At 35.9% G+C, this 23,998-nt stretch overlaps 1 protein-coding gene across 22 annotated transcripts in view; it reads right to left on the bottom strand.

The window, feature by feature from the left end:
- The window catches only part of BAZ2B (bromodomain adjacent to zinc finger domain 2B), a 434,969-nt gene that overhangs the window by 298,074 nt on the left and 112,897 nt on the right, over window positions 1-23,998 (bottom strand). For 20 of the 22 annotated variants that reach the window (XM_078451217.2, XM_078451213.2, XM_078451224.2 and 17 more), the window contains exon 3: window positions 21,469-21,828. The gene's annotated coding sequence lies outside the window, so the exon portion shown is untranslated. Of the gene's footprint in view, window positions 1-21,286; window positions 21,396-21,468; window positions 21,935-23,998 lie in introns of those variants that run through there. The other 2 variants (XM_078451215.2, XM_078451216.2) reach the window with 2 other exon arrangements.

The following is a 23,998-nucleotide window of genomic DNA, read 5'->3' as shown; positions in this document are numbered from 1 at the left end:
CAATTACTAAACATAGTTGTATGCTTATATGCTTTTGCTTCTTTTTAAAAAAAATTTTTTTTAATGTTTATTTCTTTTTGAGAGAGAGATACACAGAGTGTGAGCAGGGGAAGGGTAGAGAGAGAGATAGACACAGAAACCAAAGCAGGCTCCAGGCTCTGAGCTGTTAGCACAAAGCCCAATACGGGGCTTGAACTCACAGACCGTGAGATCACGACCTGAGCCGAAGTCGGAGGCTTAACTGACTGAGCCACCCAGGCACCCCTACATATTTTTGCTTCTTATTTTAATATTGATAAGCTATTGTTTTGAGTCATGTTAATGAAACTGTTCATTTTTGCCACTTTGAGGTGTAAAACAGATGAATGTGTGGCTGTAAAAAGTTGTGTTGCACATGCTCATGAGCTCTGCCTAGTCTGCTAAAATGCTGGTGCACGGCAGACAGGTCTCAATTATTCACCCCTAACTTTTCACTGTGAAACAGAAATCACTTAGTTTGACTAAAAGGTACAGTCAATAATGAGTAGTTGAGACTACATTAGGAGTAACAGTGACAGAGAAGTACAAATGGGTATGTGCATTTATTTCTCAAAAAAAAGAAAAAAAAAGAAAAAAAAAGTTTTATCCTAAAGGAGGGATTCTCGGGTTTTTCGGTCTCCTGGTCCTTTTCTACTCGTAGAACTTATTGAAGACTTCAAAGAACTTTTATTTTATGTTGAATATAGCTATTGAAATGTACCATATTGGAAATTAAAAATGAGAAATAATTTTAAATATTTATTGACATATTTGAAGACAGCAATGATGAATGCTTTGTATATTAACATAAATAACATCTTAGTATTGTTATGAAGACAGTTTTGAGCTCATAGATCCCCTTAAAGAGAATCACTGACCTGTAGTAAAGTGTCCATTTATTTCAGAATATGAAAGACAATAAATAAAGGATCTAAATTGGAAAGTGAACCTTATTGGTTTTGATCGATAATAGCCAACTCAGAACAACAGATATGAAACATTTTAAATTTTAGTAAATTACATTCAATGTTGATGGACTTGCCTCCTTGGGGTAATTATTAATATCTTCATCTTCATATGAAAGGCTATTTTACACCTTCTATATCAGAAATGCTATGTTTTACCAGAATAATTTTCTGTGCATTATTTGACTTTATTAAGTCCTTGATTATATAGAGAAAAATTAAAAAAATAAAGATTCCTCCTCACTTATGAATCAGCAAAAGTATTATCTTCTATGTTTATTTCTTTAACTTTTTTTAAAGTTTATTTCTTTTGGGGGAGGGGGGAAGAGACAGAGGGAAAGAGGTAGACTCCCAAGCAGGCTCTGCACTGTCAGTGCAGAACTCAACGCAGGGCCCAAATCCATGAACTGTGAGATCGTGACCTGAGCCAAAACCAAGACCCAGATAATTAACTGACTGAACCACCCAGGCACCCTTTCTATGTTTATTTTTACTGCTACTTTGATTAAATAGATAACCAAATACTGTTTCTCAGGCATCCAGGTATCCTTTTTGAAGGATGATCATAATAATCTTAAAGATTTTTCTTGATTACCCCCAAAAGACTGGTCTTACTATGAGGTATGGCTGATTATTTTCATAGGAGCAGGCAAGAATGTTAACCAGCCTCTTTGAGTTTGTTTTTGCATGTCTTAGTAAAGTCTATACACTTATTGTCCAACTACTATCGCTACCAAATAAACTCAAGGAGGCTGGACCAGACTTGTGGGGAAATCAAGAAAAATCTTTAAGATTATTATGATCATCCTTCAAAAATCTTAGCAAAACCATTCCTTCTAAACAATTCAAATAGAAATATGATTCCCTAGTAAACAGAAACATGATTATCTGTAAAAATTAAGAATACACAAATTAAAATTATTCCCATTAAAAATACAGTAAGGAGAGCCTCGATGGTTCATTCAGTTGAGTGTCCAACTCTTGATTTCAGCTCAGGTCATGATCCCAGGGTCATGGGATCAGGCCCCACATTGGGCTCCACTCTCAGCATGCATCCTGCTTAAGATTCTCCAACTCTCTCTCTCTCTCTCTCTCTCTCTCTCTCGCTCTCGCTCTGCCCCTCTCCCATGCTCATGCACATTCTCTCTCTCTCTCAAAATAAAAAATATTGGATAAAAGAATACAATAAAAAATAGGTGCCTGGAGGCGCCTGGGTAGCTCAGTTGGTTAAGCGTCCAACTCTTGGTTTCAGCTCGAGTACTGATCTTGTGGTTCTTGAGTTGGAGACCTGTGTCAGATTCTGTGCTGGCCAGCGTGGAGCCTGCTTGAGATTCTATGTCTCCCTCTCTCTCTGTTTTCCCCTACTCACAATCTCAATGTCTCTCTCTCTCTTTCAAAAATAAATAAGTATTAAAAAAAAAAAAAAGGAGGCTGGCTGGCTCAGTGGGAAAAGCATACAACTCTTGTTCTCAGGGTTGTGAGTTTGAGCCCCACACTGAGTATAAAGATTAGTAAAAAAAAAAAATAAACTTCTACTAAATTTTTTTTAACATGTATTCATTTTTTGAGAGACAGAGAGAGAGCACAAGCAGGGGAGGGGCAGAGAGAGAGGGAGACACAGAATCCGAAGCAGGCTCCAGGCTCTGAGCTGTCAGCACAGAGCCCGACACAACTCAAACTCATGAACCCCGAGATCATGACCTAAGCCGAAGTCAGACACTTAACTGACTGCGCCACCCAGCAACCCCCCCGACAAAAAATAAACTTTTAAAAAAAGAATAAAAAAAATTATCAAAGTCCAGTGCAAGGAGCATAAAATAGTACATTTTCTCCTGAGGAGCATTTCATGAATATGTGAAAGAGAGTTTTAAAATCTGAATAAAATTGCATTCATTCACATAATCCCTCCCAAAAATCTACCCAAAAGGACTAAAACCAGTACAAAAAATGCCATCATCAAAGAAGTACGGGAAAATACCAACACTATAAGAAGACTCTGAATCTATACACATATGCCCCAAGAATAAAAGGTGGAGATTTTAGGAAATAAGAATATTCTGAAATGTCCCAACCCATAACTTGTAGAATCAAAGTTTAGGGATATGGAAGGCCTGTAAGAGAAGTGGGAATCACAGAGTTTGACACTCAGGTTCACATTGCAGAAAGACATCAAGGGCTACCTTTTGGCCTCATGGTTTTAATTTTCCTCAACCTGTGATTAGGTTTGAAAAGGAAACAGCTTTAAAGTGATGATGAAATCTGACTAAGCAGATACAAGTGCTAACTCGCCACACAAACCTCATAATCCACAGTACTACAGGGTAGCCATTATCCCCGTGCTGATATTCCCCATCCACAGGTATGCCAGGCTCTCCCTGAAGCAGGGGAACTGTTAAAATCAAAGGTTGACTCTCAAACATAGGATCACAGGTATACCCACAACACAGATCTCAAGAGGTTCAGCAAAAAAGCTCTAGGAGAAAACTATATATCTTGTTGCCAGTTCATCTTGTTGCTTATCCGAAATGTTAAAAACCATCAACATCTAAACCTCTATCTACCCCAATTATAAAATGAAAAACAAACTTAAAAAACACTAAGGTAAACAGAGAAAGCCATCAAAAATTACCAAATTGCCCATGCATTTAAATAAATTTCAACTTCCTTCCTGAATTTTTTAAAAGTCTTAATAAAATAAAAATAGATGAATACTTGCTTAGCATGATTTTCAAGAACATATGTAACAAACCAAAAGTATCACAGACAATGATGAGGTATTTGAAGCATTTCAAAATTCAGAAAAAGAAAATAAGGGTGTGCTCAGTGTTAACACTGATACTAGTCAACTTCATTTTATTCTTTACACAGAAAAATAAAGTTATAAATATTAGAAGTGTGGCAGCAAAACTATTTGCATAAGATATGATTACATATCTGGAAAACCTTGAGAATCAACTGAAAAATTATTAGAAACAATAGGAAAACTGAGTAACTCAGGGGGATCTAGGTGGCTGTGTCAGTTAAGCATCTGACTCTTGATTCTGGCTCCAGTTATGAACTTACAGCTATGAGATCAAGTCCTGTGACAGGCTCCATGCCCAGCATGGATTTGCTCTCCCTCTCCCCCTGTCCCTCATGCATGCTCTCGCTCCCTCTCAAAAAAGAAAGAAAGAGGGGCGCCTGGGTGGCTCAGTCGGTTAAGCGTCCGACTTCAGCCAGGTCACGATCTCGCGGTCCGTGAGTTCGAGCCCCGCGTCAGGCTCTGGGCTGATGGCTCGGAGCCTGGAGCCTGTTTCCGATTCTGTGTCTCCCTCTCTCTCTGCCCCTCCCCCGTTCATGCTCTGTCTCTCTCTGTCCCAAAAATTAAAAAAAAAAAAAAAAAAAAAAAAAAAAAAAGAAAGAAAGAAAGAAAGAGAAGGAAGAGAAGGAAGGGAGGAAGGAAGGGAGGAAGGAAGGGAGGAAGGATGGAAGGAAGGGAGGAAGGATGGAAGGAAGGAAGGAAGGAAGGCAGGAAGGAAGGAAGGAAGGAAAAAAAAAAAGAGAAAGTTGAGTAATTCAATCAATAGCCAGTAGGAATTACTCCACAATAGTTTGGGGAAAACTGAATAGTCTTGTGGGAAAAAAAAATAAAGCTCGGAGTTCACACCTTATTTTCACTTAAATAGATTCCATCTACAATAAACATTCTGGTGTAAAGCAAAACAAACCTTGAAGCTACACATAAAAAGGAATGAAACATTGGTCTTCTAAATACCTATACTTCTTCCTGTCCTGAAAACAACAATCTTGGGGGGAAAATTCTACAATAAATTTCAAAAAAGAAAGGAAGAAGAAGGAAAGGAAAAAGAGAAGAAAGGAGAAAGAAAAAACTAACCTAGCAGAATGTGCTAGGGCTTGCTCATAGAAGTTCACAAGAGTCAACTGTTAAAATTTTCAGGAATTTTGCAGTTGTTAAACACAGTCATTATTAAAAATTAAATTATATAAACTTACCATTCAATAAATTATTTTGAAAATAAGGTAGGGGTGCCTGGGTGGCTCAGTTGTTTGAGCGTCCCACTTTGGCTCAGGTCATGATCTCACAGCTCGTGAGTTTGAGCCCCGTGTCAGGCTCGGTGCTGACATCTCAGAGCCTGGAGCCTGCTTCGGATTCTGTGTCTCCCTCTCTCTTTGCCCCTAACCCACTCGCATTCTGTCTCTGTCTCTCTCAAAAAATAAATAAACATTAAAAACTTTTTTTTAATAAAAATAAGGTAATAAGCACTCAAAACTTATCACTTCCTAATTGTCTTACCACATTTTATTAATCTCTATGCTGTTGAGGTTATTTACACCTATTGTATCAGTTTGATACAGATACTGTGTAATAATTGTATGCCTGCACTTCTCAACTCTGCTCAGGGGTATTAAGTTGTTGGAATGAAATAGGCCATGTCAGGAGTTCTAACACCAGAGAAAAGAGCACACACTATAAATCAAGGCTCCCACCACCAGGCACACAAACCGGTTGTTAATATTTACCAGAATACCATTGCATATATGTAAATCATTCATTATACTTTGACCCAGCAATTAAATCTCCAGGAATGTTTCCTACTGAAATATATCAGATTATGAAAAAAGGCTTAGTGATGTTTGAGGTTAAATTATTTCATTATATATATCTTAACCAAAAACAATCTAAATGCCCCAAACTTGGGTAGTTGAATAAATTATTATATACTGTTTGAAAATATTTAATGACATGAGAAAAAATGCTCATGATATAATCCAAAAAAGAGCTAATGAAGTAAAAAAAAAAAAAAAAAAAAAAAGCAGAATGAAAATCTACATGTATAATAGCTACTCTGGAAAAGAAAAAAATACACACACAAATACATTTTTTTTAAAAAATCAGAAATTAAAACTTTGTTTTATGAAAAAAACAGCAAAAAGGCATTTCTAGTTGAAGAATTTCTGATATTTGTAAGTTAAACTCTGAAATTTCTTTCTGTCAAAGCTCCAGTCTCACTGCTGTACATACCCACATCTTCTCATTCCCTCTAATTACAGAGCGACCCCTCCTTCTAGTTAATGTTAATCAGTATCATATGGGTAAGGAACCCATGTCTTCCCACTTCTCACAGAATTTCTGAATTATATCCCTTGCCCCTAGACCTTCATTCTTATCATTACAAAAGTCATTTTCAAGCCACATTTCCTTCTTAGAAACTTTCCAATTTCTTTTCCTTTCCCTTAAAAAAAAACAAAAAAACAAAAAAACAGAAAACTATCTAAACTCCATGTTCCTATTTCTTTAGCTTTAGTCCAAACTACTTGACTAAAACTATTATGGCCAAAGTCACCAATGTCCTTTTTGCCTAATTCAATAGGATTTTTTTGATTTGTTCTTACTCGTTACCACAAAAACATTTCACTCCATGTCTGCTCCCGTCATTTTTTTCTTAGAAGTGAGGTTCATGGAACACACTTGCTGTTTTTTCATTTATGAAGACTTTCATTTCATTAAATAAACTTCAATATAAAATAAAATAAAAATGCAAGTAATAGAGTTTTGGGCATTTGAAATTTTTATCTTAATACTTTTTCTGTATTTTTCAAAACTTTTAAGAATGTTATTAGTGAAAACTACACTTTTAATTTTGAAAAAGAAAAGTCCTTATATATCTAAAACATAATTATATGCCAATTGACCCTCAACTTTTTTTAAATTTTTTTTTTTTTTTTTTTTTTTTTTTTATTTTTGAGACAGAGAGAGACAGAGCATGAACAGGGGAGGAGCAGAGAGAGAGGGAGACACAGAATCTGAAATAGGCTCCAGGCTCTGAGCTGTCAGCACAGAGCCTGACGCGGGGCTCGAACTCACGGACTGTGAGATCATGACCTGAGCCGAAGTCGGACGCTTAACCGACAAGCCACCCAGGCGCCCCGACCCTCAACTTTTAAAAAATGTTACCAAATAAACAACAAAATGAATATAAAGAAAATAATCAAAGGACAATTAAAATGTAAGAAGGAATAACAGGCAAGTTGTAGAGTTGCATGTACAATTCACTTTTATCATAAATAAGTATATAGCACAAATATAATAGAAGATCTGTTTGGTTTTTAAAGGTTCAAGTTGTATTCTCAAATAGTCATAATTCAGACATCTGATAAGTGTAACAGAATTATGTACCAGGATGATAACCCTACCTTATCAAGGAAAATTAATTTTTAATACACTCAGTATTATCTAATAAAATTAATATTTTTAGAAGGAATTCTATTACTCCTTAGTTATCTAGTTCAATGTTCCTTATAATAGAGATTTTTTTATACTCTAAGTGTTGAAGGAAAGTTGGACCCTTACCTTGGGCATTAAGGGTAGTTTTACTACAAAAAGAATGGGGAAGAGGGTGCCTGGGAAGAGGGTGCCTGGCTGGCTCAGTCAGTAGAGCATACAACTCTTGATCTTGGGGTCAGGATTCGAGCCTCATTGGCATGAATTTACTTAAAAAAAAAAAAGAATGGGAAGAATTATATGTCAAAAAACAAAATAAATATATGAGAAGTTACTATAAAAACTCCGGAGGTGCCTGGCTGGTTCAGTCGGAAGAGCATGGGGCTCTTCACTTGAGGTTGTGAGTTCGAGCCCCATGTTGGGTGTAGAGATGGCATAAATATATTTATAAACTAAAACACACACACACACACACACACACACACACACACACACACACCCCAAAAAACAAAAACAACCTCTGGGGAAGAGTGGATTTTTTAAGTTTAAAATGGAAACAATGTTTAAAATATATGAAGAAGTAATCAGTATTTCATATTTCTGTAAATAAAAACTATTAAAAAGCAAAAGAATTATAATAAATATAATAAAAGCATATCATTAATATTAGGAATTTATAAATAGGTTATAATAAATATATTAAGACCTCTAGGCGGTAACAGGCAATGCCAAAGACAAACCACAAAAGAGAAACAGGTTAAAGTACTGAAAAAATGCTCATTGTAACCAGTCACAGAAATGCAGATTAAATAAGGTACAATTTTTTTGCAATTGGATTGGCAATGGCTAATAATGATGAATATAACCCAATCCAATGAAGGTGTTAGTAAAACAGGCACAGTCATATACCATTAGTGAGATACTGTAAACCCATACAATCCTTTTAAAAGCCAAGTTCACAATACATATATTAAGAGCCTTAAAACATTCCCAGCCTTTGATCCAGTAATTGCATTTTTAGGAATTTATCTTATGAAATGATGTCACACAGCCACAAATAAAAGTACTCTGCATAAAAATGTTCATTGAAGCATCATCTATAAAGGTTGGAAGTAGTGAATCAATCCATCTGTATGCACAACCATGTGCTCCATTATTAGCATTCCACTGTAGCACAAGGGAAGAATCAGATAACCATGTGAGGAGGCAGAGGGTTGAGAAGATTTCAAAAACATAACTCTTCACAAGAGTCTTAGAAAAGAAGCAGATTTTACCAAGCAGAAAGAGAGGGAATAAAAATTGCATACAGGGAACATCATGTACAAAATCATGGATTCATGAAAGTCTATCCTCAGGGATCCATAAAAACTATGGTTTGTTTGTAGTATGTTTAGAGCCTGCTGCTTCCTACCTCCCAGTAGTTTTCAGAAAGTGATGTTTAGCAGTGGTTTAAACACATACAGAGCATCAGCACTCCTGTATCCCTTGGGTAAATTCCTAGCAGTGCTATTCCCGGGTCATAGGGTAGATCTATTTTTAATTTTTTGAGGAACCTCCACACTGTTTTCCAGAGTGGCTGCACCAGTTTGCATTCCCACCAATAGTGCAAAATGGTTCCCGTTTTCCACATCCTCTCCAACATCTATACTCTCTTGATTTGTTCATTTTAGCCACTCTGACTGGCGTGAGGTGATATCTCAGTGTGGTTTTGATTTGTATTTCCCTGATGAGAGGGTGGCAGGTAGGGGAAAGTGGGTGATGGGCATTGAGGAGGGGACCTGTTGGGATGAGCACTGAGTGTTGTATGGAAACCAATTTGACAATAAATTTCACATTGAAAAAAAGATGTGAAAAATAAACCACATACTGAACAATAAATACAAACAAAAATGAAAAATATTAGGCTAACTGGATATGAGTATTCATCTTCATATAATGTGATACACCAGGAGGAAAGTAGAAGGGTTTTTAAAAACAGATGAGACTTTATCTTAAGCTAAACTCATCATGAGAGTGTTATGATATTAGAAACAATATCTAACTACTGTCAAGTGATAAGCTACAGGCAATCTCTTTTGTTCTTACCTTTACTATCTGGCATGGAGGAAATAAGAGTTCAACTACATCAAATTACTGTTATGGTCATAAGAAATAGATTTGCATGAAGGTAATACAATCTCCAACTTCCCCAAACTAGTTCAACTCCATTCCTTTAAATTATCATGTACCTCATATTTATCCTTCTGCCCATTCTATTTCTATTCGTTTAGTCACTACCACCTGACACTGGAATGTCTGCAGTAAGTCACTGGTCATTCTTTTAATAGTCTCTACTTTCTGTACATTTAACCGATTTCTTCCAAATCTATCTTTCTAAATTTTTAATCATATCATATCTCTGCTTAAAAATCTATTAGCTAACAGGGTGCCTGGGTGGCTCAGCCGGTTGAGAGCCCAGCTCTTGATTGTGGTTCTGATCATGATCTCACAAACATGTCACTGTTAGTGTAGAGCCAGCTTGGGATTCTCTCTCTCTCTCTGCCCCTTCTTGTTCACGTGCTCTCTCTCAAAATAAACAAACTTAAAAAAAAAGATCAATTAGTTAACCCAAACTCCCCTTTGTAACTTTATCTCCCACTATTTTCAAACGAATTTTAGTTAGGTTTCCCTCCATCCTCTCCTTCATTCAGGTTGCTGTTCTAAAATATCTACCACTTCCTTCAAAACCCAGCTGAAGAGTCACTATCTCCTTGAACCCTTTTAATTCTAGACCAATTATTTCTTTTCTCTCTTTCTCTTTCTCTCTCTCTCTTTCTTCCTTTCTTTCTTTCCATTTTGGGGTATCAATAGCAATACTTAAGTATATAAACTATCTTGAACCATGCTACCTTCAATATATACTAAAGACTCATCTTATTGGGGGTTGGGGAGTGTGGGTAGGTCCTAGTCAGTAAGCTGTATCAAAATATAGTAAACATTATCTTTGACATTAACCATACTGGAGACAGATACATGATCCTTCAATAAGTACAACACAGCCAGTTTGCCAGCATTCGAACAGATGTCCAGAAACACATAGCTGGCCTGAATTTAGGAGCTACGATATACCAAAAAAAAAAAAAAAAAAAAAAAAAAAAAATTCTATTAAGATATAAGAGCCACACTTAGTGTAAGATGCCACACTATGACAGCTACCCAGGAACAGAGAGTACCTGACTCTGGCATCCTGCCTGGAGACACCTTTACTGAATGAATGATGGTTATTGAAATTGTTTTTCCTTTCCCATCCTCAATTTTTCCTAACAGTTGAATTTCAATGGGTTAAAACCACAAAAGATGAGACTGTACTCTATGTACATCCTTTCACTCTGAGTAAATTATGACCTCCTTGAGCATATGCATTTTATTTCTGAGCACTTTGAATTGTTTCTAGTTACTAAGAAATAGATGCTGGCTTAATTCTTGTTTTCAATTTAATGATCAATTTATTTCACTAATAACTACTGCCTAATATGAGACTATTAGCACATCACAATAGTGTGAAACATGAAAAAATAAGTGATTTTTATTTGTTTCCATGGGCAATTACAGGATTACTTTTAGGTCTCTTGTGAAGTCCTGAGAGTAACAAATACAAAAATAAACATGCATTTTTGTCTGGGTACATGTAATTAATTTAGTTGGTACCTCTGGACTGAAGCTGAAACATACCAAATACTACCTACTAAGCATAAAATATTTGCAATAAATTGCAAAAAAATTACCTATTTCACAAAAAGTGTCCCTCATTAAGATGAAAAAGGTCAAATTCAAGGTACTATGTCAATAGAACATTTCAGGAGTGCCTGGGTGGCTCAACTGGTAAAGCATCTAACTCTTGATTTTGGCTCAGGTCATGATCTCACAGTTCGTGGGTTTGAGCCCCACATGGGGCTCTGCACACAGAGCATGGAACCTGCTTGGGATCCTCTCTCGCTTCTCTCTGCCCCTCCCCTGCTTGCTCACTCTTCACTCAAAAAAATAATAAAATAAAATAAATTAAAAAATAGAACATTTCATTAAAAACAACCACCCAAAAAACCCCCAAAATCTGGAAAATTCTAGTCACATTCTATTTGGCTTTCTCCTTCCCCTGATCCCCAGCATGCTTTAGTCCTATCCTCCCATTTCACACGTGGTACAAAAGCACTTACACATTCTTTAAGCCAATTCTTCTCTTTTGAATTTTGGCTGTACATCTATGAACAATCTTTCTGGAAAGGAAAGGGAAAAGAAAGCTTTCACCTAACTGGCCAAAGTATTACATGCTCTCTTCCTGGACGGAATGTTTATTGTTTACACAGCCCTTCCCTTACCCTTCAACTTCCTACTTCAAATCCCCAAGGTATGATTATAGGTAAGAGTTATTTTCTCAATAAGCTGCTGAAAATACTAATGACATTGCACAAGAATCTAATGCTACAGTACAGAGGCCACAATGGAGAAAATCTTGAGACTTTCCAAGAGGACTCAATTGCATAACAATGCTCCATTTCTCTTAACCCCATTTAAAAGCTTCTTTAAAGCTGTCTCCTCTCTTTGATATTGTTACTATCTACCTCCTAACAACACTTCCTTTAGCTCTGCAGTAACCTCTCTTTTACAGTAAGAGTTTTGACCCACAACCTCTGTCTGTTACTGTTGCCTGGCAGACCCTATTTCTTCCACTATGCTACACTAACCCATAAAAGGAGAAACATATCATCCTGTGACTTACGGGCTGCTCCCTGATTTTTTCAGATGCTCAAGATTGGCTTTGCTGCTTCATATGTTGCCATAATGGTTTATGTCAATAGTAATCCTTTTCCCAAGGAAGTCCAGAAGTATGTTTCAATAACCATGTTATCATGGAAACCACAAAAAGATGGTTAAGCGCGGCTTCTCTCTAAACTCAGTCACTAGACAGCCTTTTATTTCCACTCATTTCCACCTCTAATTTATCTCAAAACACATCATCGTACAAGAAATACTTATGTAAAAGTTTTAAGGTTTTCTTCTGACCTGTCTCCTGCAAGTAAATATTCATCACAACATTGTAAATAAGGAAAATGAAATAAATGTCATGGTCTTAGTGCAGCAATAATGAAGTTAGGAAAAGTCTAACCACTGAAAATTAAGCGGTTATACATTCGTGAAGTTTTTTGAATCTTTCCTTTTCATACATTAATTTTTTTTTTTTTTTTTTTTTTTTTTTTTTTTTTTTTTTCTGAGAGAGCGAGCTCTTATAGGCACAAGCATGCGAGCAGAGGAGGGGCAGAGGGAGAGGAAGAAAACCTTAAGCAGACTCCAGGCCCAGCCTGACCTGGGGCTCAATCTCATGACTTTGAGATCATGACCTGAGCCAAAATCAAGAGTCAGACACTTAACCGACTGAGCCACCCAGGCGTCCAAATCATGCTCTCTATTTTTAATGGTATTTCTATTAGTGTAATTCACTACTGATGTAATTACAAGTAGGGGTTATAAATTTCTTTTTGTCCTTATGGATATTCCTATTATTGGCAGTTCAGACAGTTCCACCTTCTTTATTCATCCACAGTAACTACAAGAGGGGAAAGTGTTTTTTGAGTCGGTTATCAAATCCCCTTGGAAAGCTAGTTCTTCACCAGTAAATGGAGAAAAGAGAAAAACAGATGCCCTCTCTTGCTCAATGTTCTTAGCAAGTATAATCATGCATTATGTTTCAAAACAAAAACAAAAACCACTTATAAAGCAGCGGAAAAGAATGAAGGAGAAAGGAATGGTTCTGATTAGTCTCACAAGAAACACAGTATTTCAATAACTCTGATCAGAAAGGACAGTTTTGTCAATTTTAAACTGGTCTCCACAAACAACAAGCCTATCATTGAAAGGGATGATTTGAAACTGATTAACCCATCTTCTCCAGAAAAAGCAGAGCAGTCATTTTTGAAAGCAATGGAGGAAAAGGATTCCAAAACATTTTCTTTTCTTCAGGGTAACCTCAAGAAGGTTGCCCAACTACTCCAGACACCTAATAGACCTAGCTTTAATTTATTTGTTCTATGTGGGGCTCATAATGTCCTTCTTTTATTGCATGCTTTCTTCCTAATCCCTAAATATTCAGTTTACTCATTTTTCTAGGTCAAATTCAATGCTACCTAACCAAAGAATCTTTTCTAATGATTCCAAACCAGAAGTCATGTCACCCCTATTCTAAGCTTTCACAAACTGTCATCCATAGCTTTTTAAGAATACTGAATACAGCATTCAGTATAAACTTGATGAATGAAGGTAGTTCTCCCCTCTTTCCCCCTGTTATTAGTACTAGGACAATAAAAGTGTATCAAATATCTGACTCCCCTGTGGTTGTCATTACTGAGTCAACTCATTTTTCAAGGAATGGCTACATTTTCTACTGTTTTGTTGAGTTACTAATATTTTAAAAATTGACTCCATTTCCTCATCTTTCTCTTTATCTAAATATAATCATCTGTTGCAATGAGAGCCAAAAAACGTAGACAAATAAAATCCCAAACATTCATTCTGGTGAAAATGTAAGAACTTCTTTCCTTCTGATTTATCAAGAAGTGGGAGAGGAAGGGAAAGAAAACTTATTTGAATTTTACTTCCTTTTATTTCCTCAGCTTATTCTGTGATGAGATTCCAAACAGGAAAATAACTGAACAGACAACAGTCAAAAGACACAACAGACAACAGTCAAAAGGCACACACACAAAAAGAAGATTTATAATAATTCATGAAATGATCAATGTAACCTCAAATGATGGCAAATTAACTGCGTATATAAAGTTATTATCCGATGCAACTCAAAACTAAAACATAACACATCGTCCTTTAATAACCTCTGAATTTATTATTTAGAAAAAAGTACAGCCTACTATCTGTTAGATTAAATTTGGCCATATATTCTGTTATATTACCAACACATCCAGCCATTTGTGAAACCAAGAAAGAGTAAAATGCACTCTTAGGAGTGGTACTCAACCTTGAAGTGCTGAAAGCTACTTCATCATCTAGCATGGGGACAAACACATGCATGCACATGTGAACATAACACTATGTTGTGTAGAAGGCTCAATATAATCACCATCCTTGTAAATCACTCAGGTATCCACTTATTTTAACATACACAAATCAAGGCAGAGCTCCCTGTGATTCCTACAAGGAGAGCGGAAATCACATTTAACACCTCTCCTCCCACTCTTCTCATTGAAAACTTGGGATTCACAGGTTTTCCCTCTCCTTTCAGTCACTACCAGGCAGCACAACCTGCGGGAAACTATTACAGGTGGACTAGTTTATACATATCATTTAAATACTGTAGGAGTGCAGCTGTGCTTAATATTCCAGAAGTGAGCCAAAAAGCAGAAAAGACTCATTAGATTTCTTCTAAAAAAAGATTAAAGTAACTTCCTGGTTTTAGGATTAGCATTACTCTAATCAAAGCATAATGTCTTGCTGATTTTCCTATCTTGTCTTACACCACTCATAAACTAAAAGTATTGTCACTTTTCTATGTATTATGTGAAATTGTTTTACAGGCTAATTAAGCACAATCTATTGCATGTGTTGTTACCTAAATCTATATATAACTAGCAAAATATAATTAACAACATTTTCAAATCAGAGATAATTCAGTTACTCATCTATGAACAAAAATTATAAAACATATTTTCCAAAAAATACAATGGTGGTGTAATCTAGCTTTGTTTCCTTTCTGGCCAAGATGAGATATATGATGGGTAATATATTATTGACCTTTTACACTTGGTTCTTTCAAAGCTTCTTCATTTTATTCAGCATTTAGTTTAAATTAAATATTTAAAATTGAAGCTGTTCTATGTTGCAGACATAGCTAAAATGAAGAGCTTCTGTAGCAGCAGTGACCAGATTTTAAATGCAGGTAGATCAATAAAAAAAAAAAAAAAAAAAATCACCAAGCACAGGCTCCATGTGTGAGTGGAATGGTTTATAATAGCTTGCAAATGACTATGTGCTTGCTGTAACCAGCTGTTCTTAAATTATGAATATGCAACCAATTCATGTTAAAGCCAAATCCCTGCACTATTTCTACAGAGAAATCCCAGTAGTTTTGCTTGTTCTACATGTTAGCTCTGTTAAGGATACAAATAGCAGTAAGCTTCCGAACAAATAGGACCAAACTATTGGCATTTCATGCACTGGGTCCATTATCACAGCAGGGGATGTCAATCATTGGTACATTCCTATAACAGCTCAGGCAATATGACAATGATCTCGTAGGAAAAAAAATCAAAATCTCTGCAGCATACTCAAAGTCCTTCTGACAACCTAATGCTTTCTTACTTCAGCCAATCAGAATGTCAGACCTGACCTACTAGAAGACTTGCATCAAGCCTGAAACATTTAAAAACATCAATCATAAAAACAAAGACAGGACATTGAATTATACAGTATTAACCTCCAGGGTTTGCATACAAAGACCTTAGATTTATTTATGTCCCAGTGAGTTAAGAGCTTCAGTACACCGTTCTTTACACCAAACTGACTGCCAATTTGATGAACCTCTCTGCCCTCAGCAGGAGTGCACTGTCTTTGATTAATGAGTGCATGCTTGTGGAAAAGTGTTAAGAGGAGAAAACAGAGGAAAAACACACAATTATGTCTACACATAGCTGAAGTACCAATGCAATAATTATCTTCAAAACAAATACTCCTTTTTCCTTACATACACATGCACACATGTGCACACACAAAATTAGTAAAGGTTCTTATCTGTATTACTTTCATTGTTATATCTAACATTTTTTTGAATGAAAGACATTCAAAAACCAAAGTACGAGTCAAATTTCATAGATTATAAAAACAACTATGTTAAAAGCATTAATGTAAAAAGATAGAAAACACCCTATCTTATATAGTAAATTTTTAGATATGTGGGATAAAAACTTTATTTTCACCTCATACTCTTATAAAAGCCTATTCATTTAAAAAACTCAATGTTTAATCTACAAATATCAAGACCATTAAATATTTTACACCTCAAACTGTATTATGAATTGCCACAATTCACATAACATTCAAAATAGATTTAAAAGTCATATAAATTGTTTTGGTTTTCTCTCAGCAAAGATATTGCCAATATTTTATAATTCCATATGTAATTATAAATTATACTCATTGCCCGTAACTTCAAAGCTAATACGGTCAACAGAAAAACTCATGAATGAAAGTTTAAATTTTTTATGATTCTTCTGTTTAGAATTGCCCTCTACCCAATGTAGGAAAATTCCTGCTTAAACAATGGAATGCTGATTTGCACTACACTATAATTAAGACTACATTACCTGTAAAAATGAGTTAAGCATTGAGATTCCTTTTTTAAAAAGTTGACATTTAATATCTTTACCTTAATCCAGTTTATATGAGTATCTGCCTTGACACAAACATCTTATGAGTAAGTGTATTTCTTAAAAACTGAATCACAGGCTAAGGTTAACAGAATACTTTTCTTTTTAAGGAATTGTAAAGCTATTACATAAAAAGAGTTGAGAAAGCATATTACCTGAAAGAAATCTTAGTAATGTGTGATCTATTTAAAAGGAAAACATCTCTATAAACTTATAATTTCAGGAAATCATAATTCTGGTATCACTCAGCATGTACTAAAAGTGCTTACAATTTGTTTATATTGTATAGGAAATCCTTCTAAGGCTATTTAACTTAGCAAATCATATATTCGCATCATCAATTTCACATTTTAATATTTTTAAAGGCATCCTATTTTAAATGTTATGAATTTTATGCTCTTTGAAAAACTGTTTTAAAGATTTAAAAATTAAAAATGAATAAATACTGGAACTACAAAAGATCTCCTGACATAGTGAATAAAGTATATTATATCCTTAAACTTATTATCCTAAAGATTTTTTACACAATTTTTCAAAAAATGTTTTCTCTTTTGGAATAATCACTTTATTCTTCCTCTTTTCTATCTCTTCTCCCACTAAATAAATAAATAAACAAATAAACAAACAAATAAATAAAAGAAGTAGAAAACACTTAGGCACCAATGGGATGATTTGACACCATTTAGTACCATAGTCTGATAGTTGAAACTATCAATAAAAGTTATTAGTACAATAAAAATATAATTCCCATTTTAAAATCATTAGATGATCACCAATTATTTATTATCTTCACCTTCTTATACAGAAAATTAAACATAAAACTGCCTTTTCCTCAGCAATTCTTTTCTCTTCTGATTACCTTCTGCAACAAAAGTTTAAAGAAATATTTAATCAAACAAGTCAGTATTTATTAAATAAAGTACAATCTTTTAAAACCTTGTGGTATGAAATACTTAATTTTATATAATCAAAAACCTCTTAAAATACCTAACTAGGTAATTTAATTAATCCCTCAGGATATCAAGTATATTAAAAATCATTAAGATGATATAATCTCAACTAGGGATCAAAATCACATTATTTTGTTCGTGCTAAATCACTTCTTTTAGTAGTCCTAGCTAGGAGTAGGTCCAAAACTCAGAAATTACACCTTAAAATCTTTTTCTTTGAGAAATCTTTAAACCAAAAGTATTCAAGTTTAACACATTCTTTCACTAATTCAAGGAAGTAAGACAGAAAACAGAAACTTTCATGCAACTGTGATATCCTACATCTTGTATAGTAACACAAAAGTAGCAACAAAGACATTAACAATTGCAGTTCAAGCTGGGAGTGACTGTTCTGTTTCAATTCAATGACACCACTAATGGCTTCTTAGCAGCTCCATGAAATCAACCAGCTGTCAAGTTGATGCATCAGAAGGAACAGTTATGCACTCCCATAAGAAAAAGCAACACATCAGGATGTTTGGCAAAACATCTGCTCCTTTACACTGCAGTTCTATAATAAACATGCAAACAAAGAAATGAGAGAAAGGGCAACAGAATTAAAATTCCAAGGTTTCCATTACAGTCTTAAACGCATTTAAAATAAATGACATAAAAATAAAAACAAATTTCTGCCAACTTGAATACTTTTATTTTAAATCTCGAAAAATGCTAAACATAATTACTCAGATTCTTCTGGAAAGGCAAAAACTACAGAAAAATCATTTCATTTTAAAAATTGAGAGTAAACTTGTTCACCAAGAAAAATCATTATCATAATGTTATGTACAAAACTCAAAAAATAATACCAAAATATATCCTTCATTCAATTAGTACTTAATAAATTATGTCAAATGCGTTTCCAAGACTGAATACTCTAAAAAATATTTTAAATAGTGTTTGAAAAAGTAAATGCCACTACAGTTCAGCACTAGCTTAACATATAAAACCAGTAAAGATACTATTCTCTGAATTTTAAAATATGTACCTACTCCTACTTTTCTCCAAACCATTATATGAAGACAACAATATTAAGTCCTGATAAATAACTTTCTTTTAAACGCATACTATTTGATCACTCCCCCCCTCCCAAAAGACTCTTCTTGTTTGCCATTACAGGCTGAAAATAATTTTGATTACAGCCATTCATTTCAAACACTTGTAAAATTTTACTTTTTTCTATCTGAAACTTATAAGTGCCTCAATGTTGTCTAAATTATTGATTATGCAGCACAGTGACAATATGTACAGTGTTTACAATAGGTGTGAGACATCAAATGTACTTAACTACCATTTTCTTAAACTACTTATCCTCTGTTGCTTGCCATTTATAATCTGCCAAATCTTCTAGTCCTTTGTTGCATGTATAATTTAAAACCATCTGTTCTATGTGCTTTTAACTATTTAAACATTTTTCACCTACCTACAATTCACATAAATGGCAGACATTCAATTCAGTCAGGCTTTCTGTATAGCATTTTACATAAAGCAAATTCCAAGATAAATAGCATAGCAAACAACACCAAAGACGACTGCTACAGAGATAAAAACATACTACTACATACAATGTAAGTTCTTATGTGTTAGACAAACCTTTTCAGAATTGTTTCAATTACTTGTTTTTTTTTTTTGTTTTTTTTTTTTTAGTTAATTGTAGTCAGTGTTTTTTCCCAACCCAGAAGACAAAGAGAATGCAAATTAAATACAGACAGTTTCATGTCCTTGTTAGAAGAGAAGTAAATATGCTGACTGAAAATGACTACAGGAGACAGAATTCCACTTTCCCATTCAATTTACAGTGCTTTTATTTATATACCAGTCAGTGTATCATTAAGTTTGGTCATGTGACCCACCGAACTTCTGTGAGGTGAAAAACTACGTTAGACAAGCAAATTAAAACAACACTATTTTTATTATTTATTTTTTCATAATGGCTGACAAGGAGCTTACAGCTTGAGGTTATAAAATATATTTTAAAATAAATTTTGTCTTTTAAATACTAACTACATTTTTACCAATCGTTTGATTTAATATCTGCTACTAAATTTTAAAAGTATCCAGTATCTCCAGGTATTTTCATAGTTGTTTTTGCAAAATGCAAGGAAATATGTAAAAAATAATTTAATTACAAAAGGGGATCTAGGTAATCTAAAGTCATTATACGTAAAATGTTAACCAAGCTGATTAAAGAAAAATCGACAGCAGAGTGGAGTAAATGAGAAAGGGAATGTGCTGATTAAAAATAACATTTGAAACCTTTAAAGAATAAAAAAAAAAAAAAACCAACACGTAGACAAAAGCTAGGTGAGTATCAATGACACTATAAAAGTTTATACCATTTTTTTTTTACACATTTTCCACCTGTTACCAAAACAAAACGTATAGACGCTGAGGGTTCATTTTGAGAGCAGAACCCAAAAATAAGCAGCACAACTTCTCTAACCAGTAAGTTACACGGTCCTTTAAAACAGGGAAAAAATTTAGCGAAAAATTGACTCTTGGGAAAATTTCTCGATAAAGTTTACATGACGTCACTGGGCCCCCTGAACATTCCCTAAACTTTGAGTCTTTTCCACACACACTTTTTTGCCTTTCTACGCCTTCTTACCCTTTCTCAAAAATAAAAAAGGGGAGACTTGGGAATAAAAATTGCCCAAGATGGCGAAACGCTTGTTGTTTAGAGGGCAGGGGAAAAAATGGAGGATATTGTAATATACACAAAGGGATAAATTTCAACAACTCGGCCAAGGACTGCAGCTGCTTCTCTCTTTATAAGGAAGCAACACACAAAAGATAAATACAGAGGGAGAGAAAAGAAGAGAAAAATCTCCCAAATAGCAGGGCCAGCTCTTACTCTGCAAACACTTCCTTCCTTTCCCAAGTCCCAATTCTGGGGTTCATGGAACTACTTTAAGGGGAGGGTTGACGCGAAAGAGAAAGGGGGGAGGGGAGCGACAAGAAGATTAAAAGCGAGGAAGAGTTGAGGGCTGGCGGCTGTTCTCGGGGAGAACTGCTAGGAGACAGACATTACTGTAGGAAAAGCTGTGCTCCTCTAACCTCTGTGTACAGACGTGCATCTTCCCAAGTATCCAGATCCTTTCCCAGTCCCACCTGCCCCCATTACACGCCCCGCGCCCGCAGACCATTTTCTGAAAACTCTGGAGCTCCAAGCTACCCAGAGAGAGCTAAAGAGGCCCGAACTGGGGAGTGGGGGGGCGCAGCTCATCAGTCCTAAAGGGAAGAGGGGGCGGAGGCAAAAAGGGGCAGCAGTAGGCGGACTGGGGTCGGGGGGGGGGGGTATATTGAAACTACCCCGACAGGGATTGGGGGAGCAGCGTATATTCCCTCGTAGGAACGGCGATCGCAACAGTGCCAGAGGTTATCGTTTGAGAAGCAAAAGTGTTGGCGGCCCCCCGAGCTCTGGAAGCCGAGAGGAGGAGGAGGCGCGCAGCCCCGGCGGCCAGGCTGGGCGGCCGGCACAAAGGAAGCGGACTCGCGGCGGCGGCGGCCCGCGGCCCTGCTGCACCGAAGTCCCGCACCGGCAGCCAGGAATAAAGTTTACATTCTCCGGAGACCGCACCCCCCACCTCCCACCCAGGACCGCGTCCTCCTCCCCCAAACTCCGCTCGGGACCCCGAGCACCGCCCCAGCCTTCCAGCCAGCACAACAAAGAGACACACCGACCGGCGAGGGTAAACAGCCGCTGAGGGCGAGCAGGGCGGGCAGGGCGAGCGCCGCGAGACCAGCAACTCCGGAGTCCCCGCTCGCAGGAGCGTAGTTTCTCCTGTTCTGCTGCCGCCGGCTCGGTAACATTTGCAATTTTCGACTTCACCCGCACCCCTCACACCCGAACATTTTGAACTCACCTTTACTTTCGAACTGAGAGTTGCGGTGGGTGGGATTTTTGTCTTCCCCAGATGGTTGAAGGTTACGATTTTTGTTTTTGGAAACCCTACCACCTCCTTATCTCGATTATTATTTTTGCAAGAAAAGTATAAAGAGAGTTGGAGTGGAGGTGAGATTTGTGATCGGGAAAGCCCTTGACTCCCTCCTTCTCCGCCTTCCGCCTCTCTCTGATTAGTTCCTATCCAGCAGCAGATTGAAGCAGGAGATGATTCTTCTCAAGGTTTGTTCAGCAGCTTCACTTCTAGGCGAAGGCTTCATGAACCAAGTGACGTCAACCAACAAGGCTTCTCTCTCTCTCCTCTCTCTAACAATGAAAGTTGCTGTTAACAAGGGAAAAAAGAGAGAGAATTGTTTATACCATTTCAGTTCCAATAATAAATGACCTATCAGCTCCTAAAGGAGCCAAGGGAGGGAGGGGGGTTACTTCTTTCTCCAAGAATACTATAGCTTCGAGTTTGCAACCGTTCCTTGTCCCAGGAAAAAAGTTAAGAAACTAATTTTTTTTTGCTTTCAAAAGTAGGGCAGAAAATAGGATTGAAAACCTAATTTTAAAAAACGTAAACTGGAAAATAGGGAGCATAGATTAATCATTCTCACCTAAACTTTTTTTCTCGTAAACTCATAATTCGGTTGAAGTCTGTAAACCAACTAAATTAATATGCCAAGAATTCATGGATGTTTGGAACTCAAAAAGCAGGACGCAAGATGGTCCGGGATAAAACGCTATTGCCCAAACACGGGCAAATTAAACTAGCTGTAGTGTTGATGCACTGAAATAAATTTAAATAAAACGTTAAAACAGTAAGTCGTTTTAAAGTTATAAATTAAAACTGTAAAGGGTAATCTCAATTGTAGTTTTTCCCTCCAATTTCTGAGGTCAAAAAAGTGGAGGGGGAGGGAACTAATTGTAGGAATTGAGCATTTTTTAAAGAATCAAGTTAAGACTGGTAGCTCATTGCTCCATTTTTAAACTACACAGGAGGTATGCTTTTTGTCTACCCCCCAATCTCCTCCCAACTTTCTGTTTACCCTTCCATTTCTCCCTCAGCCCTCAATTCCAACATCCTGAAACCAATAAAGTTGAAATAAAGGTGAAGCACACCCTATTCCCTCCTGGATACACCACCCCATAGCTTCCTAAAAATGATTCTTAAAAAGCCTTAACTTTGGCTAATGTTTTATTACACAGGAAGATATATAATTTTTTTTTCCCACTGAGGTAGTGTTTTTTCCCCACAACACATTAAAATCTCAAAGTTCATATAATAAAAAATTTCATGAGTTAATTTTCAGGATGAAGAGCAAGTGAAAGGCAAGCTACGGAAGAATAATTTGACCATATATGTGTATTTTGTCCATACATTTGTGGATAAATGTATCTTAAAAGATGCTATTGTTTTATGTTTCCTCTTCAGCCACTGGCTGTGATTTTAATTGTGCTGGAGGATCTTCATTAGTATTAACACATGGGGAGATTTCACAAAGCTGCTTCATTAGGAGGGAAAAAAAAGCTTGGCAGACTAGGTCTTTTTGCATGCACTGAGAATGTCAGCCTTACCTCGGTCATTTGTAACATAATAAGTGCAAGTACAATGATTGCAATGCAGGAGCACTGGGGGAAGGGCAGAAATACTGCCTGTCTAATAGGGATATCTGAAAAAAAGGCTGCTCATTACACAGTAAAATGTATGCTAAAAATTAGTGAAGATGATGTCTCAGGAGACTGATGCTAAATAAATTAATGTGCTGATATGTTTTTAATTATTATTTTTGTAGTAGTTTATTTCGTTCTCAGGATTCACATTGAGCAGCAAAGCTGCGCTAGCACTTATTGATTTTTTTTCCCTGCCACATTCCCGGAATACAGATTTTAATCATTTCACTACACCACACTCAGTAATTTCATTAAAAACTGGAACCTTCCATCCCCAGAAAAGCATTTAATTTCAATGACATACAATTTCTCTCTTAGCAGAAAACTGTCTCTACAGTAAAAGCTGGCCTAAGGTTCAAATGCATAATTTAATCCTGAGTTTTCCATGCTCTGCATTCCTTTGAAGCTATAATTTGAGTAACTACCTAATAACTGTAATAAGGACAATAATTTCCTTATAATATATTATTAACTCATATTTAATTAACTCAGAGGCCAAGCTCTGTACATGTATGACTGGGTCAAGAGTTCTACAATCTCAAAATTTACCAATAATGTTCCAGAAGAAAAACATAGATTAAAATACAAGTATGAATGCTATCATTTAGATATTCCAGCCAAATTAATATGCAAAAAAGTTCATGAATTTTAAATAATAGTGGTCATTACTCAAATAAACAGTATTTTAAAACATGTGGAAGGAAACCAGGCAACTCACTAATTCTATATATAAAGAATTATAATATTGATATTTCAAAACAATCCATTTCTGACAGTTTAATCACTAGATTTACTACTGAGAAAGTATTCAATTTTGAAAACATTTTTTTAAAAAG

Source organism: Panthera onca, chromosome C1 (assembly GCF_046562875.1).
Source record: "Panthera onca isolate mPanOnc1 chromosome C1, mPanOnc1 haplotype 2, whole genome shotgun sequence".
NCBI classification, from domain to species: domain Eukaryota; kingdom Metazoa; phylum Chordata; class Mammalia; order Carnivora; family Felidae; genus Panthera; species Panthera onca.
Note: the sequence above shows the minus strand (reverse complement) of the source record. Positions and strands in the feature narration are given on the sequence as shown.